This window comes from Schistocerca serialis, chromosome 7, assembly GCF_023864345.2.
Source record: "Schistocerca serialis cubense isolate TAMUIC-IGC-003099 chromosome 7, iqSchSeri2.2, whole genome shotgun sequence".
NCBI classification, from domain to species: domain Eukaryota; kingdom Metazoa; phylum Arthropoda; class Insecta; order Orthoptera; family Acrididae; genus Schistocerca; species Schistocerca serialis.
In genome coordinates this window covers 309,014,687-309,032,024 of record NC_064644.1, presented here as the reverse complement: position 1 = coordinate 309,032,024, position 17,338 = coordinate 309,014,687, and positions in this window count along the sequence as shown.

Genomic DNA, 17,338 nt, shown 5'->3' with positions numbered 1-17,338 from the left:
AAGCATCTTCACACAGCTGCTTTCGGAAATACCTTATCATTCTTGACTGTTTAATGATTATAATTTTTACGATAATTTGAATGGTTATTGAGTGTTTTTATTGTCATTCACAATGTCTCTGAGTGGAAGTTGCTCTCCCTAGAAAGTTGTTTGTATCTCTTCCATGATTCCCTGTCCTGGACATTTCGCACGTTCATCTGGACAATGAAGCGCCTTTCCATCGTGAGGATTACAGCCGGATACCTTAATCTTGAAAGTAACATATGAACATGTACATGTTCTTGGTAGGCCTGTAAGACCCACGCCATCCATGTGAAGCAAAGTGCCATGTTCTGTGATAGGTCATATAGCTTGGTTTGTGGGGCGTTACAAAGTGAGAAACCGAGTAGAATGCGGTGGATGTCTACTAGTTCGAAAGGGTGTGTTGCACAATATGGCGCAGAGAGGACCTTGTTCCGTGGAAGTGTGTGGGTGTCAGCCGTAATCGTTTCTTATCCTGATGCAGCATTGCGGCAACGAGTTTATAGTGCAGCGAATACTTAAATTCTAGCTAAGTGTAGTCCTCTCGCATATTTTGTAAGATCCCATCTTCTATACAGAGTGTTAGGGGTATAAATGGCGATACTGTGATCATTGGTTCCTTAATAGGTATCCACTTGATCCACTTCAGCGTGTTAGTTGTTTTTAAACTGCGTCTAACAGTCTTCCAATAAACACGTCACTCAATTAACTGATGTTTCTGCGCTGTAGTAAGTGCACCACTAAGTGGACTTGCCTGTCAGTATAGACTAACCGTTACGCCTCCATGAATCCGCACTTCAACACCTGACATGTTTCTCTGGAGAAAATAATTATTAATAGCTCGCTCTTGCCACATGTACTTGGACGTAGTCCCCAAACGAAAAACATACTACTCCTAACAGCTATATTTATTATTCTCCAAACGAAGTAAACACTGGTGTAATGTTAATCGGTACACTGTCCTCAGCGACCTATAAAAATATCTGCACTTGTATCCCTAACACGTCATATTTAAGAAAGATTCGTCTGATATCTTCATTAATTAAGGTAAAAATTTAAAATGTTAACTTGCGCACCGACACTAAATATTTACTTTGGCGCCAGTTATAAGTTGCCAATGTATGTGGTTGCTACTACGAGACTCCATGGCCCAGCTAGCCCGCTCGTTCGCTCGTACATTCCCAAAGTGCTTCGAACAGAAATGACAATAACACAGCGAGGCATTCCTCGTTCTTCGTTCCAACAGGTGTAATTCAGTTACAACTACGTGGCATGAGTTTCGTCGAGAGTACAATCTCAAAGATGAGTAGACTGTATAGGGTATATGGATCTCTCACTGCACCATTGGCCACCAAGGTAGACTTTTGTGAGGCTTTGAGAGAGACTCCCTGTCCTCCGCTTCCAACAACTATAGGTGAACTGCTATACCGGCACAACAACAACAAGGTATGCAGTAAATCCAAATGTGCTCACATAAATATGTGACCAGCTTGACTATCACCTTGAGGTTTGTCGTGTGCCTCATGGGGGGCCACATTAAACATTTGTGAAAAGTACACGGTCCAATCACATTAACGAGACCACCGCCTGCGATCGAAGTCAACGTGCAACAACCACTCACAGACGGCAGATGGTGGCAGTGGATTGTATATAAAGAGTGTCGGGGGTAAGCGGCCAATAATCCAGTCATTGTCGTAATGCGGTAACGGAGCGATTTATCTGACGTCTGAAACGGCACGCCGGCCGAAGCAGCCGTGCGGTTAAAGGCGCTGCAGTCTGGAACCGCAAGACCGGTACGGTCGCAGGTTCGAATCCTGCCTCGGGCATGGATGTTTGTGATGTTAGTTAGGTTTAACTAGTTCTAAGTTCTAGGGGACTAATGACCTCAGCAGTTGAGTCCCATAGTGCTCAGAGCCATTTTTTTGAAACGGCACGATCATTGGATTTCGGGCCAAGGGTGGAAGCATTTTCGAAGTGGCTAAGCTTGTAAACTGCTCATGTGCTGCCGTGGATAAATCATACCGTGAATGCCAAAATGACACTATCCAAAACCGGTGCCGAGGCAACTGTGGATAAATCATACCGTGCATGCCAAAATGACACTATCCAAAACCGGTGCCGAGGCAACTGTGGTGCACCATGGATCATAGATGACATGGATGCTCGACGGCTGCGGAGATGTGTACGGGTGAAAAGATGTGCAACTGTTGAGCAACTGACGGTCGAGATGAACCAAGGGGATACCAACAGTGTGTCCTCAACGACCGTTCAGCGAACGTTGCTGCGTATGGACCTTCGCAGCAGGCGCCTAGTTTGTGCACCCACGCTGACTGCTGTTCATCGGTGACGAAGGCAGGAATTTACATGCAAGTATCGCAACTGGACATCCACTGAGTGACGACAGATGGACTTATCAGATGAATCACGTTTTGTCCTCCATCGGACACGTCCGTTGGCGATTACGTCTGAAAGCAAGCACGATGCAACAATCGTCGAAAGGTTCCAGGCCGGACGAGGGAGCCTTACGGTCTGCGGAATGTTTTCGTGGCATTCCCTGGATGATCGTGTCATTCTGGAGGGCACAGGAGATCAAAACACGTATGCATATATCCTTCTGGACCAAGTCCACCTGTACATGCAGTTATTTTTCCTCGGTACAATGGCATCTGCCAGCAGGACAATACAACGTGCCGCACAGCTCACAATGTACGTGAAAGGTTCGGAGAGCACCAGGATGCGTTTGTCTTATTCCCCTGGCCACCGATCTCCTCGGATTTCGAGAATCTGTGTAAGCACCTCAATAGGAATGTTAGTGCCATGGACCCTCAACCGAGAAGCCTAGAGCAACTGGCCACTGCAGTGGAGTGGGGAAGGCTCCACATCCATGTTGGCACCTTTCAGAACGTTTCCTAAACTTAACAGTGAAAAGCACTGTGTGGTTTATGTGCATGTAAGTAAAAGATATGCCCTAGAGAAATCAGTAGTTCTTTTGAAAATAAAAACTGTTTACGCCTATGCGTAAATTAAAATTTACTCCATGTTTCTGTCTTCTTATGATATCAGAATAATATTATTCAAAAAAATGTTCGAATGTCTCCAAGCACTATGGGACTCAAGATCTGAGGTCATCAGTCCCCTAGACTTAGAACTACTTAAGCCTAACTAACCTAAGGATATCACACACATCAATGCTCCAGGCAGGATTCGAACCTGCGACCGTAGCAGCAGCGCGGTTCCAGATGAAGCGCCTAGAATCGCTCGTCCACAGCGGTCGGCTCAAAAAGAGGAAAGACATTATTCCACCGGTATGTATTTTGAAATGTTTTATTCAGCACAACTAGTTTAGGCCATTCAGATGCATTTAAAAACATAACAACACATCATAATGAAAACAAAGTTGCAACATAGCAGCCACGGTGCTGCACTGGACGCAAGTTTCTCGCAAACATAGTAAATACCTATGACAAATGTGGATACGTCATCGTCCTATCATACGAAAATAGCGTGCCATGTGTAACTGTGCAGGGCACGGTCGTCAAAGTGACTAATCTAAAATACAAAGTGTACAAAGCAATAAATGTTGCGAAAACAATAACATTACCACACTATTAACACGTCACATCTAACCAGAAGCAACAAGAACAAACATTGTGATGCATAGCTACAAATCATAGAAATACACACTTATTTTTGGAACTGACACATGTGTACAAGTGTTCCCGGAAAAACTGTAACTGTGAGTGAAAGAGTGAAAGTACATTGATCTTACAGTACTATCGACACATACTTTCGAAGTTCATCTTGCGTACATCATGCACGTCATATTTTTCGTTATGCACTTTGACGACAAGGCTGTCCACAATTGCGCATGGTACGCGATTTTTGTATGACGGGACGAGGACAACGTACCCATAGCTGTGATGACTAATTACTGTGTTTGTAAAAACACTACGTCCAGCGTAGTTGTATGGCTTTTATGGTAAAATTGATGGATTGTATTAAAGTTAACAAGAAGAAAATGATGTTACTGGAACACGTTGTACTGTTTATCTACTCCCAGTTTTTAACCAAGGCTTCTACGTCAGTATGCAAGAATGGGACTAGGTAGGTACTCCCATGCAAAACTCTCATATATGTTTATTGGGCTGCTGTGTTATTGCTTATGATTCCAGAATTTCCTTGACTTTCATAAACTGGGTCCTCTTGTCCTGCATGACTATTTTATTGTTTAGCTCTTCTATACATATATTCGTTTTTCTTGTTCATTTCTCGTGTCAAGAGTTTTTACTCAAGTTCACAAAATTTATCAGGCATTTTAGCAGTAATAAAAACTTAACTAACTATGGATGAAGTATAACATTAGGTTGTTGTTATTTCAAACACGTATGCGAGTCTCTGGACATTTCGGCTGTTACTAAGATAACAAAGAAATTCTGTAGAGCACTATTAAAAACGACGGTTCTCGGATGAAGGTCGATTTCAGATTGAAGCCAGTTTGTTATGATGATAATTTCGTCTGACTGCTGATACAATCATGAGAAGACTAAAAAATCTTAACCGTGATTAGCCTATCAAAGGTTTTTCTAAAATCTGAGAGACACATGATAACGCTATCTGTTCTTGGCCAGCTTCGGGTCATTAGTTAATTTTATTGAAGCAGATGTTGTATTACATTTGCGAAATCCTGAGTAATATTTAATTTTAATTCACGTAATTAAATTATTCTCTTTCGCTGCAACGAATACAAATCGAGTTCTGTACGGTGATCGCAGCCCCATGTTAACACACGGTAGCGAAAACAAGAGGAAATTAAAGCCTGCTGAGATGAGATTCTTAAGACGTGACTAAGACACCTTTCGTGTAACAAACGGCAGCTCTCGATAAGCTTCTATAAATGTAAGATGATGCCTATAGTAAAGAACCAGATATTATCCAATAGAGATGGGCAAACTGAAAGACTTAGCTGTTTCGAAACAAATGAAACAGTATAATGTAATGTTTCGATACGCTGTTTCGAAACAGCGAAACAGTTTGTGTTTTGTAATCTAATAAACCTACACATTTTATCATCTTGAATGTCTACTGTATAAGTATGTCCATATAAACACAAACGAGGTGCGAGAGCGCTAATCATTTCGCAGAAAGTATGAAACTATCACTTGGGCGTCTTGGCAGTTTCGTATTTCCTGCAGCAAATGCGCTGCTTTCGTGTTGTGTGACTTTCATACTTTTCAATTGGCTGAGGACAGCCATAGCTGAAGGCAGAAGAACCACCACGAACGGAACTGGAGGTAAGAGCAAACTGTGGAAACAACGGATATGCTTCTGGGATTCCCACATTCCGTTAGTATGGGTAATATACACATACTGCTAATTTCCATGCACACAAAGGAAATCATTGTGGATAATAGGCACAGTGACTATAGACTCACAAATAACGCCAAATAATTCGAATAAACAACAAAATATAGCAGAAAAAAATTTATCTCTCAAGGTGTTTCGAACCGTTACTATAAAGTCGCCATGCTTCCCAGCCCTTCCCGTTCACCATTACACTATCAGTGATGTGTCAAACACATTGCTTGCAATTATACCTAGATCAAATGTATGTGTATGTCTAATAACTGTCACTTTACGCCTTTTTTTATTCAAAATGTTGTAGGCTTACTTGCGTTTCTTAATACGATTACTGCACATAAAAAGAGAAGCGTATGTTATAAAAGAGTGTAATTTAATCGAATGATTTTCACATAATTATTATTTTGAATGTGAATAGTATGCGTTGTTTTATTGTTTGGTTAGTGTTTATAAAGCAGATGTTACGCCATTTCGTAATAGGACAGTCATCTAGAAACGAAGGTTTATTTTCGGATATCTTCAGCTTCATTCTATCGCTTGTCAAAAAGATTTTGACACTCTTGGAAGTGTATCATGAAGTCTTATGTTGTGTTTCAGTATCTGTGCCGAGCCCGAATCTCGTACGACACAGAGCGGAATGAAACATCACTGTTTCGATACAATTAGTCCGTTCCAAGTGCAGGTGGACTGAAACAGCCTTATTTTGAAACAACAATACAGTTTCTGTGTCTGGCTCGAGACCGAATCTGGTGCCGTTATCCGAGACAGGGGCGGAATGAAACACCACTGTTTCGAAACCATGAACCACAGCCGTTCCGAAACACTGAAACAGTTCCACGTATCGATACACTGTATCGAAACATAGAAACAGTGGCCAAGTCTGGTATCCAATAAACAGAGTAGTTGTGAACGTCTTGAGCCTGTCACACTGAATAAGGGTTTTGTGGTAATTTAAAGAAGCGGTATGAAATGCGCCTACCGTGAAAAATCAGTACTACAAAGCGAATGGAAGTTCTGGATTTGTTGGAAGGATTCTGGGGAAGCAAAATGTTTCAATAAAAAAAAAATCACATAGTGCTATCAGTTCTAGAATATTGTTCTAGTCTTTGGAGTCTTTATCAAGTAGGATCGAGAAAAAAAGTCGAAGAATTTAGCGACACACTGCTAGAACTGGAAGATACCGGTATATACTGCACTAATGTGTGACAGAAATGTTGAGGTAACTTAAATGTAGAGAATCTGTATTCGAAGAAGACTGCTTCAGTCATTATACTGCCAGCAACCGTACGAAGGCTATTTTTTTGTCACGCTCCGCAGATGTGTTTCACAGTGTCTCTAGTATGCCAGTATGCCAATCGTTCGCGTCTCGTCGCACTTTTCACTTCTGAGCACACAGTGAGTGCGTGCAGATGCTAAGAACAATAGTCTCCCGCAAAGTGCGAACTGTTATTCTGTTTCTTCATACTGAGGTGTTTCGCCTAATTTCATGCAGCCCTCATAACGCAACTGTCCTGAGTGACAGCAGAGTGTGGCAGTGGCCCAGGTACTTTCAAGAAGGACGTACAGACGTTCACGATGCAGGCGGTCAACGAAGGAAGCGAGTATCAGTCGATGGTCTTGTTCAGTGAGTGGATCAGGGATTTGAGAAAATCTTGTATGAAAGGCATTTCAGAAGAGGCATTGTCTTCTTCATGACAATGCTCGGTCGCATAATGTAGCTGCAAAAAAGACACTCCTGCAGCGTTTGGGATGGGAAGTATTTGGTCACCAAACGTACAGCGCGGACCTGACTTTCTCTGATTTTCATCTCTTTGCTCACATGGCACAGAACGAGGTGCAGGCCAGCATAGAGAACTGGCGAGGGTATTGGAAATTCGGTACACGCTACGACAAATATCAAAGTTAGAGCGGCGACAGTGCAGAGAAGTAGATGGAAAGTTTAGCTAAAACATTTGGGATTTTCACTTTGCTTTCCATCTCGTGACCGATCGGATCTTGAAGAGTGGGAAAAAAAGAAAGAAAAATTTTGCGCTCGTATATCTCGCGTAGGGATCACGGAAATAAGATAACAGAGATTAGTGCGCGTACAGAGGCAGATGGACAGTCGTTTTTCCTTCGCTCAGTACACGAAAATCGCCAATACTGGTGTGAAATGTGATATCCTCGGCCATGCATAGTACAGTGCCTTGCGGTGTATGATTCACAATTTGGTATAAATTTTTTGTATTGTTCGTTGCAGTTTCAGTCACTATCTCACGGCTTGTTTCTTAATGTAAGATACACTATTGGCCATTAAAACTGCTACACCAAGAAGAAATGCAGAAGATAAACGTGTATTCATTGGACAAATATATTATACCAGAACTGACATGTGCTTACATTTTCACGCAATTTGGGTGCAAAGTTCCTGGGAAATCAGGCCGTAATAACGGCCTTGATACGCCTGGGCACTTCCTCAAATAGAGCTTGGATGGCGTGTACAGGTACAGCTACCCATGCAGCTTCAACACGATACCACAGTTCATCAAGAGTAGTGACTGGCATATTGTGACGAGCCAGTTGCTCGGCCACTATTCACCAGATTTTTTCAATTGGTGAGAGATCAGGAGAATATGCCGGCCAGGGCAGCAGTCGAACATTTTCCGTATTCAGAAAGGTCCGTACAGGACCTGCAACATGCGGTCGTGCGTTATCCTGCTGAAATGTAGGGCCTCGCAGGGATCGAATGAAGGGTAGAGCCACGGGTCGTAACACATCTGAAATGTAACGTCCACTGTCGAAAGTGCCGTCAATGCGAACAAGAGGTGACCGAGACGTGTAACCAATGGCACCGCATACTATCACGCCGGGTGATACGCCAGTATGGCGATGACGAATACACGCTTCCAATGTGCGTTCACCGCGATGTCACGAAACACGGATGTGACCATCATGATGGTGTAACCAAATCTGGATTCATCCGAAAAAATGACGTTTTGCCATTCGTGCACCCAGGTTCGCCGTTGAGTAGACCATCGCAGGCGCTCCTGTCTGTGATGCAGCGTCAAGGGTAATCGCAGCCATCGTCTCCGAGCTGATAGTCCATGCTGCTGCAAACGTCGTCGGACTGTTCGTGCAGATGGTTGTTGTCTTGCAAACGTCCCCACTGTGGTGTCACCGCCAGACACCACACTTGCTAGGTGGTAGCTTAAATCGGCCGCGGTCCATTTAGTACATGTCGGACCCGCGTGTCGCCACTGTGTGATCGCAGACCTAGCGCCACCACAAGGCAGGTCTCGAGAGACGATATAGCACTCGCCCCAGTTGTACGAGGAGATTGCTAGCGACCATACGGACGAAGCCTTCCTCTCATTTGCCGAGAGCCAGTTAGAATAGCCTTCTGCTAAGTCCATGGCTACGACCTAGCAAGGCGCCATTAGCCTTACCTACTTTGAGAGTTATAGTATAAATGTCTCAAGAAGAATGCTGTAGTCATCAAATAATAAAGTTAAGTATAAAGCAGTTACGTACTTTTCTTGCTACCATTCAATAGTTATCCTGTTCCAGAATTGACGCCCGTCGGCGTGTGTGTGTACGCGTGCCTTCCTTTCTTTCGGCTACCCGTCACTGTGGACTGGCTGCCTTGTCAGTCCACTTCATTGGCGACGAGTCTACAAAGGATCTTGTGTTTTGCTTTGCCCTAATTTATTTGTGTCATGGCTTCGCCAGATGTACTGTCCGAATTTTATCGCTTGCAGAATCAGCAGACGCAGGCGTTATTGGATGCCCTTGGACAGCTCGTCCAGGGTCAAAGTGCGCTGCACACCGATGCGGCCGCCGCCGCTTCACCGCTACCGCAGCCACAACCTGCCGTTGCACCGCCTTTTAGGCACTACGACCCGAACCAAGAGACCTGGCAAGAGTGGTCCCGACAGTTCGCCTTCCACCTCGCCGCCTACAGAATTCAAGGTAATGAGCGGCAGCCGTTTTTGCTTTCTTGTGTCGGTGTGTCCACCTACCGTGTGATAGTGAAATTGTTTCCCCGACGAGACGTAGCAACTCTGTCCTACGAGGAAATTTTGTCTGCATTAGATGTCTATTTCAAAGAAACAGTTAATGTGGTTGCAAAACGGTATACGTTTTTTCGTACAAAACGTACGGCCGGTCAACCTAATAGGGAGTGGGTAGCAACATTGCAAGGACTTACTAGGGACTGTGCCTTTGACTGTGACTGTGGTCTTTCTTATTCAGATACAATGGTGCGTGATGCAATTGCACAGAACGTTTCTGATGTTCGCATACGGGAGCAAATTTTGAAACTAGTTAATCCCTCCCTTCCACAAGTGATAGACATATTGGATAGACAGGACACACTTGACTGTGCTCAGGAATCTTTTGAACCTTCGCCAGCTGTGTGTAACATTAACCGGCCCGCCGGGCGCTCTCGAGCTGCGCGGCCCGGTCAACTGCCCTCGCATACGTCCGCACAGCTGCCGCCGCGCGCTAAGCCAGGTGTGCCGCGCCAGCACACAAATGCAGTGAAATCATGCCCGCGGTGTGCTACGAGACATTCGTGTGAACATTGCCCGTCACGCCAAGCTATTTGCTTTTTCTGCAATAAGAAAGGACATGTTCAAAGTGTTTGCCAGAAAAAGCTCCGTTCAGACAATCACAACCATTCCAGGCCCTTTGCTTCGCGCCGGAATCGAACCAAGGACACTGAGGCTCGTGGACCTTCGCCCATGGACATTCATGTCGTTAATTCCACTTCGTCCAGTGACACTTTCTCTAACAGTGCCTGTGTTCGTCCCACAAAAACTGTGCGTCGACGTCGCCGGAAATCACGTCAATTAGCCAGTGATTCTGTACCAGTGTCTGTTCAAATTGCACAAAACAGTCGCTCTTGTCGTCAGCGGAACAATAAACTTTTTGTGGACTTAGACTTTGAAGGCAAAGTGATACCATTCCAGCTTGATACCGGAGCTGCAGTTTCATTGCTCAATCACGACACGTACAAACAACTGGGCAAACCTCCGTTGCGTTCTGCAAATGTTAAGCTAACCACATATTCAGGACAGACAATACCTGTGTTAGGACAGTGCAGCCTTCTTGCCACATACAAGGGACAAACAAAACTGGTGTCATTTTACGTTCTTCGTTCTTCTACGGCAGTGAACTTGTTTGGTTTAGATTTATTTCAGTTGTTTAACATGTCTATAGTAAATCAGGTCCTATCAGTGAATCAAACTGTGCCTTCAGACAGTGTTTCTCGTCTATGTGACGAATTTGCAGACATTTTTGCACCGGGCTTAGGTTGTGCTAAAAACTATGAAGCACATTTGGAACTGAAAGTAAACGCGCAACCGAAATTTTTCAGAGCGCGCGATGTTCCCCATGCATTGCGTGATGAGGTCGCACGAACATTCCACGATTTAGAATCACAAGGTATGAGTGAATGTGCGCAATGCCTCTTCTCTTTCAGCTCCGCTTCAGCCCTTACGCCGTGCAGGTGTTCCGTTTCTCTGGACGACGGAATGCGAACGCGCCTTTCGCCAGTTGAAATCGGCGTTGCTTTCTAATACGTGCCTTACGCCATTCGATCCCCAGAAACCCCTTTTGTTGATGGTAGATGCATCGGATTTCGGGATCGGTGCTGTGCTTGCGCACAAAGTTGGCTCCCATGATCGCCCTATTGCCTTTGCGTCCAAATTGCTCTCGTCTGCGCAAAGAAATTATTCACAGATAGAGAAAGAAGCTTTGGCTCTCGTGTTTGGTGTTACTAAGTTCCATGATTTCTTGTATGGTCGTCACTTTACCATCATCACAGACCACAAACCTTTGACATCGCTTTTTCATCCGAACAAGCCTGTACCTCTGCGTACAGCGCAGAAATTCATTCGCTGGTCTATTTTCCTCTCGCAGTACCGCTACGATATCTTGTATCGGTCCACTGCTAAGCACGGAAACGCCGATGCGTTGTCTCGTTTGCCTGTTGCTGAGGATAGAGCATTCGATTCTTCCGAACTTGCTTGCATGTTCATTGATTCGGAAACCGATGACGTGGTCGAATCGTTTCCGATTGATTTTCGTCGTGTAGCTACAGCCACAGCTGCTGACCCTGTCCTTGCTACTGTTTTGCGTTTTGTTGCTACGCAATGGCCTTTGTCAAAGTCTCGGATCGAGGATCCGTTGGTTCGCCGATTTTTTGCTCACAAGGAGAGACTTTTTGTTCGACGTGGTGTTTTGTTGTTGCGTTCTGATAATGATCAGTCCAGAGTCGTGGTCCCACGTTCGTTACAGTCCTCTGTTTTACGGCTTCTTCACCAAGGACATTGGGGTACAGTGCGAACGAAACAACTTGCTCATCAGCACTGTACTTGGTTCGGCATCGATGCTGCGATTACGAATATGTGTTCTTCTTGCATGGCGTGTGCCGAACAACAATCCGCACCGCCGCGGAAAGTCTTTGCATGGCCTAAAGCCACTTCTCCTTGGCAACGCTTGCACATTGATTTTGCTGGTCCATTCTGGAATGCTCGATGGTTGGTTCTGGTCGATGCCTTCAGTAATTTTCCTTTTGTTGTCCGGATGTCTTCCACGACGTCCTCCGCCACCATCCAAGCGTTGTCTGCTATCTTTTGCATTGAAGGTCTTCCGCAGACTATTGTTTCCGACAATGGCCCACAATTCATGTCCGCAGAATTTCAGTCATTCTGCCAGGCCAATGGTATTCAACATCTGACATCCGCGCCGTTTTCGCCTCAGTCCAACGGTGCCGCTGAACGATTGGTCCGGACTTTCAAGTCACAGATGTTGAAATTGAAAGAGTCGCATTCTCGGGAGGACGCATTGTTGCTCTTTTTGTCTTCGTATCGCTCTCAGCCCCGAGATGGTCGCTCGCCGGCTGAGTTGCTCCACGGTCGTCCTCATCGCACCTTGATGTCTTTGCTGCATCCGCCGCATCAGGTTCCTGTGCAGCGGCAGACTCCTGCTTTTGCTCCAGGCGACGTTGTATTTTATCGCAACTATCGCGGTTCACGGCGTTGGCTCGCAGGGCGCATTCTTCGCTGCCTCGGCCGCGCGATGTATTTGGTTTTGGGGGCCTCTGGTGAGGTGCGTCGGCATGTCAATCAGCTGCGCATCTGTCGTCGCACGGGTTCTGCCGCTCCCCGTCTGCTTTCAGCGACGGTGCCGTCCGGTCAGCGCCCTGGGGACCCATCTACTGGCTTGCCTCATCACCAGGTGTTACCGACGATGCCTTCCCATTTGCCCCATGGCGACGCGCCGCCGCAGCCGCAGCCGCCGCCGCCGCCGCCGCCGCCTGTTCTCCCGCCGGCGCCGCCCGCATTCGACGCTTCGCTGCAGCCGCCAAGCGCCTCCCAGGGTCACGCGCCGCCGATCGCTTCCCGTGACCAGCTGTCCTCCGCCATGGAACTCCCGACCGCTCCGGACCACATGACGTCATCGCGCGTCGGCTACCCCGACGCAATGGAGTTAGACACTTCGGCCCCTCATGTTTCTTTACGGGCGCATACACCGCATGTTGACGTGCACCCTGGACTAGCTTTTCAGGCGTTTCCTAGCTCCCCTCGGACCGAATGGCCGGGTGCGGGTGGCACAGCCTCGCCTGTTGTTAGGCTCCCCACCTCGTCGCATACGTCAACATGGGGTCCTCCCCACGGCGGGCGGAAGCCTTATCTCACGACCGTTCGCCGATTTGCGGGGGAGGAATGTGGTGTCACCGCCAGACACCACACTTGCTAGGTGGTAGCTTAAATCGGCCGCGGTCCATTTAGTACACGTCGGACCCGCGTGTCGCCACTGTGTGATCGCAGACCTAGCGCCACCACAAGGCAGTTCTCGAGAGACGATATAGCACTCGCCCCAGTTGTACGAGGAGATTGCTAGCGACCATACGGACGAAGCCTTCCTCTCATTTGCCGAGAGCCAGTTAGAATAGCCTTCTGCTAAGTCCATGGCTACGACCTAGCAAGGCGCCATTAGCCTTACCTACTTTGAGAGTTATAGTATAAATGTCTCAAGAAGAATGCTGTAGTCATCAAATAATAAAGTTAAGTATAAAGCAGTTACGTACTTTTTTCTTGCTACCATTCAATAGTTATCCTGTTCCAGAATTGACGCCCGTCGGCGTGTGTGTGTACGCGTGCCTTCCTTTCTTTCGGCTACCCGTCACTGTGGACTGGCTGCCTTGTCAGTCCACTTCACCCACCTGTTGACTCAGGGATCGAGTCGTGGCTGCACGGCCCGTTACAGCCATGCGGATAAGATGTCTGTCATCTCGACTGCTAGTGATACGAGGCTGTTGGGATCCAGCACGGCGTTCCGTATTACCCTCCTGAACCCACCGATTCCATATTCTGCTAACAGTCATTGGACCTCGACCGACGCGAGCAACAATATCGCGATACCATAAACTGCTATCGCGATAGGCTACAATCCGACATTTATCAAAGTCGGAAACGTGATGGTACGCATTTCTCCTTCTTAAACGAGGCACCACAACAACGTTTCACGAGGCAACGCCGGTCAACTGCTGTTTGTGTATGAGAAATCGGTTGGAAACTTTCCTCATGTCAGCACGTTGTAAGTGTCGCCACCGGCGCCAACATTGTGTGAATGTTCTGAAAAGCTTATCATTTGCATATCACAGCATCTTCTTCCTGTCGGTTAAATTTCGCGTCTGTAGCACGTCATCTTCGTGGTGTAGCAATTTTAATGGCCAGTAGTGTAGCAATCAAAAACAAATCATGCAGTTGTTTGTATGACACTGTGATGAAAAATACCGCTTTATAACCAATGACAGTATTGTGTGTTGGAGCATTGCATGCGTGGGGACCACCGTGAACGGAACTCCTCCTCCATCACTCGCTTTTCACGCAGTTCTGCTTCACTCAGCTAGCAATTCTTCTGTCATCTGCGTGTAGGTAAGCACTTGCCCATAGTGGTTCCACACCACGCGGCTAATTAAAAAAGAATTTTGTCTACGACAAAAAGCAGCGTAGAGAGGTAGGTCATGATCCTCGTACGCACTGCAACTTTGCAGTCATAGACGCTGCCAACGCAGGTGTGTTATTAGGCGAGCTAGTACCGGTCGTCTATTAATTCCGCCAAACTGAGTGACCCTCTCTGGCGACGCAGACGAGTGAAAATCACGTGGATCTCCCACGCGCCTGCAGTGCTCTACCGCGGAAGGCTGGTTAGCGGCGTGCTATTAGAAGCACAGCGAGCGGCTGGCCTACCTGGAGCGGCGGCGTTCTGGGGAACGTGGGCGGCGGCGTTGGCGGCGGCGGCAGCGGCGGCCAGCGGCAGCGGCAGCGACAGCGTCAGCGGGCTGCAGCTGCGGCCCGGCGGGCTGGGCGCGCACCCCGCCTCCCACGGCGCCGGACACGCCGCCCCGCCGCCCATCGGCGTCTCCCCTGCGCAACAGCCCAAGTCCCTCTCTGTACCCAACTATACCGACAAGAGTAACACTGTTTTTGGACACGTTCCACCTCGAGCAAACGTAATTTTTGTTCTTTTATATAGACATGTTTCGCTGAAGCTACAGCGTCACCATCAGGTTTCTTATTTTCTTTCTGTTAAATAAGATAAAAATTGTAACTTGAAACTTCCTGGCAGATTAAAACTGTGTGCCGGACCGAGACTTGAACTCGGGACCTTTGCCTTTCGCGGGCAAGTGCTCCACCATATGAGCTACCCAAGCACGACTCACGCCCCTTCCTCACAGCTTTAATTCCGCCAGTATCTGGGAGGTAGGAGACGAGATACTGGCAGAAGTAAAGCTGTGAGGACGGGGCGTGAGTCGTGCTTGGGTAGCTCAGTTGGTGGAGCACTTGCCCGCGAAAGGCAAAGGTCCCGAGTTCGAGTCTCGGTCCGGCGCACAGTTTTAATCTGCCAAGAAGTTTCATATCAGCGCGCACTAGGCTGCAGAGTAAAAATCTCATTCAAGAAATTTGTACTTTACTATGTACTTACAGAATATGAGTTTTTAAGAAACGTACTCACAGATTTGAGGGCAGACAAAATTTTAATATACACCCTGTTAACGCAAGGTGTGGTTTACATGCCTTGTAGTATTTTGCGTCACAGGTATAGATGGAAAAAAATAATTTTACGAGTATTTTAAGGCTTAATTCGGCGTTATTTATGGACACATTCGGTTTATCTTTTGCCAAAAAATTGTGTTATTTTTGCAAATTATTTAATACTTTTTCCAAATTTGGTGTACTTTTTGACAAATTCTGCGTATCTTTTGCTAAATTTGTTGTTATAGTTTGCCAAATCTGTTGTCGTCTTCAGCCAAATACAGTGCTACTATTTTGCCTAATATTTGTGTTACCTTTTGACAAAATTTGTTTGACGTTTAATGTTGTAGTATTTTTTTGAATAATTTCGTTTGAAATTTTTGGCTAAATTCGATGTTATCTACTTTCTATGATTTAAATCCTTTTACCTCCCAAATTCGGTGCTATTTTTGGCCAAATTCGGTGCTATTTGTTGCCAAATTCGGGGTTATTTTCTTGCGGAATAGCGTGTTATTTACTTTGCCAGATTCGATGTTAATTAATTAGCAGACTCGGTGTTACTTTTTACCAAATTTTGTGTTACTTTTCGTCAAACTCGGAGTTTTTATGCCAAATTTGGTGCTTTCTTGTCAAATTCGGTGTCATTTTTTGCCTAATCGGAGTTGATTGACAATTTTTGTTTTTTTCCAAATTCGGTGTTATTTTTTGTCTCATTCCGTGTTTATTTACCACATTTGTTGTCATTTTTTGTTATGATTGGTGTTTTTTGCCAAATTAGGAGTTATTTTTTTTACCAAATTCGGTGTTATTTTTGCTAAATTTGGTGTTATTTTTTGCTAATTTCAGAGTCAGTTTTTGCGAAATTCGGTACTTTTATTTTTTCAATTTTCCAGTTTTTGTCAAATTCAGTTTTCTCTGTGAAATTAGGTGTTTTTTTTTTGCCAAATTCCGTTTTATTTCTACTAATTTCGGTGCTATTTTCATCGCCACGCCCGCATCTCGTGGTCGTGCGGTAGCGTTCTCGCTTCCCACGCCCGGGTTCCCGGGTTCGATTCCCGGCGGGGTCAGGGATTTTCTCTGCCTCGTGATGGCTGGGTGTTGTGTGCTGTCCTTAGAGCCATTTGAACCATTTAGTCTAACTTCCTTAGTCGTCAATTTCAGATGTAAGTAAGTTTCTACGTTACGTTCTCTATGGTTGCAGATGACAGATTGTCAAAGTAAAACACCTATAACGCAAAATACAAGAAGTTCCGAAAAGCAAAGCATTTGGTAAGAAGGTACTTGTAACAGAAAACTGTGTGATTTCAAATCCATGAATACTTTTCTTAATAATTAAAATTGTATTTGCAGAGATAGCAAAGAGAATTTTTCCTTCATTTATTAGAAAGAATATAAAAAACCCACAGATGACACCGTAACTTCAATGAAACATGTCTGGGTAAAAAGAAGGAAAAATCGTTTGCTCAAGATGGAAGCTATGCAAAAAGAAATTTATTTGAAGCAAACACGGACACAAAAATGAATTTCAACCTCAAGATAGGTATATACAAGGAACAGTATCTTTCTCTCATCTGCATATATTATGGAACTTATTAATCTCAGATATGGAGCCACTACTGTTGTTTGTTGTTAGGTTGGTCTCAGGATGGGCTTAATAAACTTTAATTGCACTTGGATGGGGGCGTTTCAGTTAACGAAACAATAAAGGAATAAAATGCGTCACCGCGCGGGATTAGCCGAGCGGTCTCAGGCGCTGCAGTCATGGACTGTGCGGCTGGTCCCGGCGGAGGCTCGAGTTCTCCCTCGGGCATGGGTGTGTGTGTGTTTGTCCTTAGGATAATTTAGGTTAAGTAGTGTGTAAGCTTAGGGACTGATGACCTTAGTAGTTAAGTCCCATAAGATTTCACACACATTTTTAACATTTTGAATAAAAT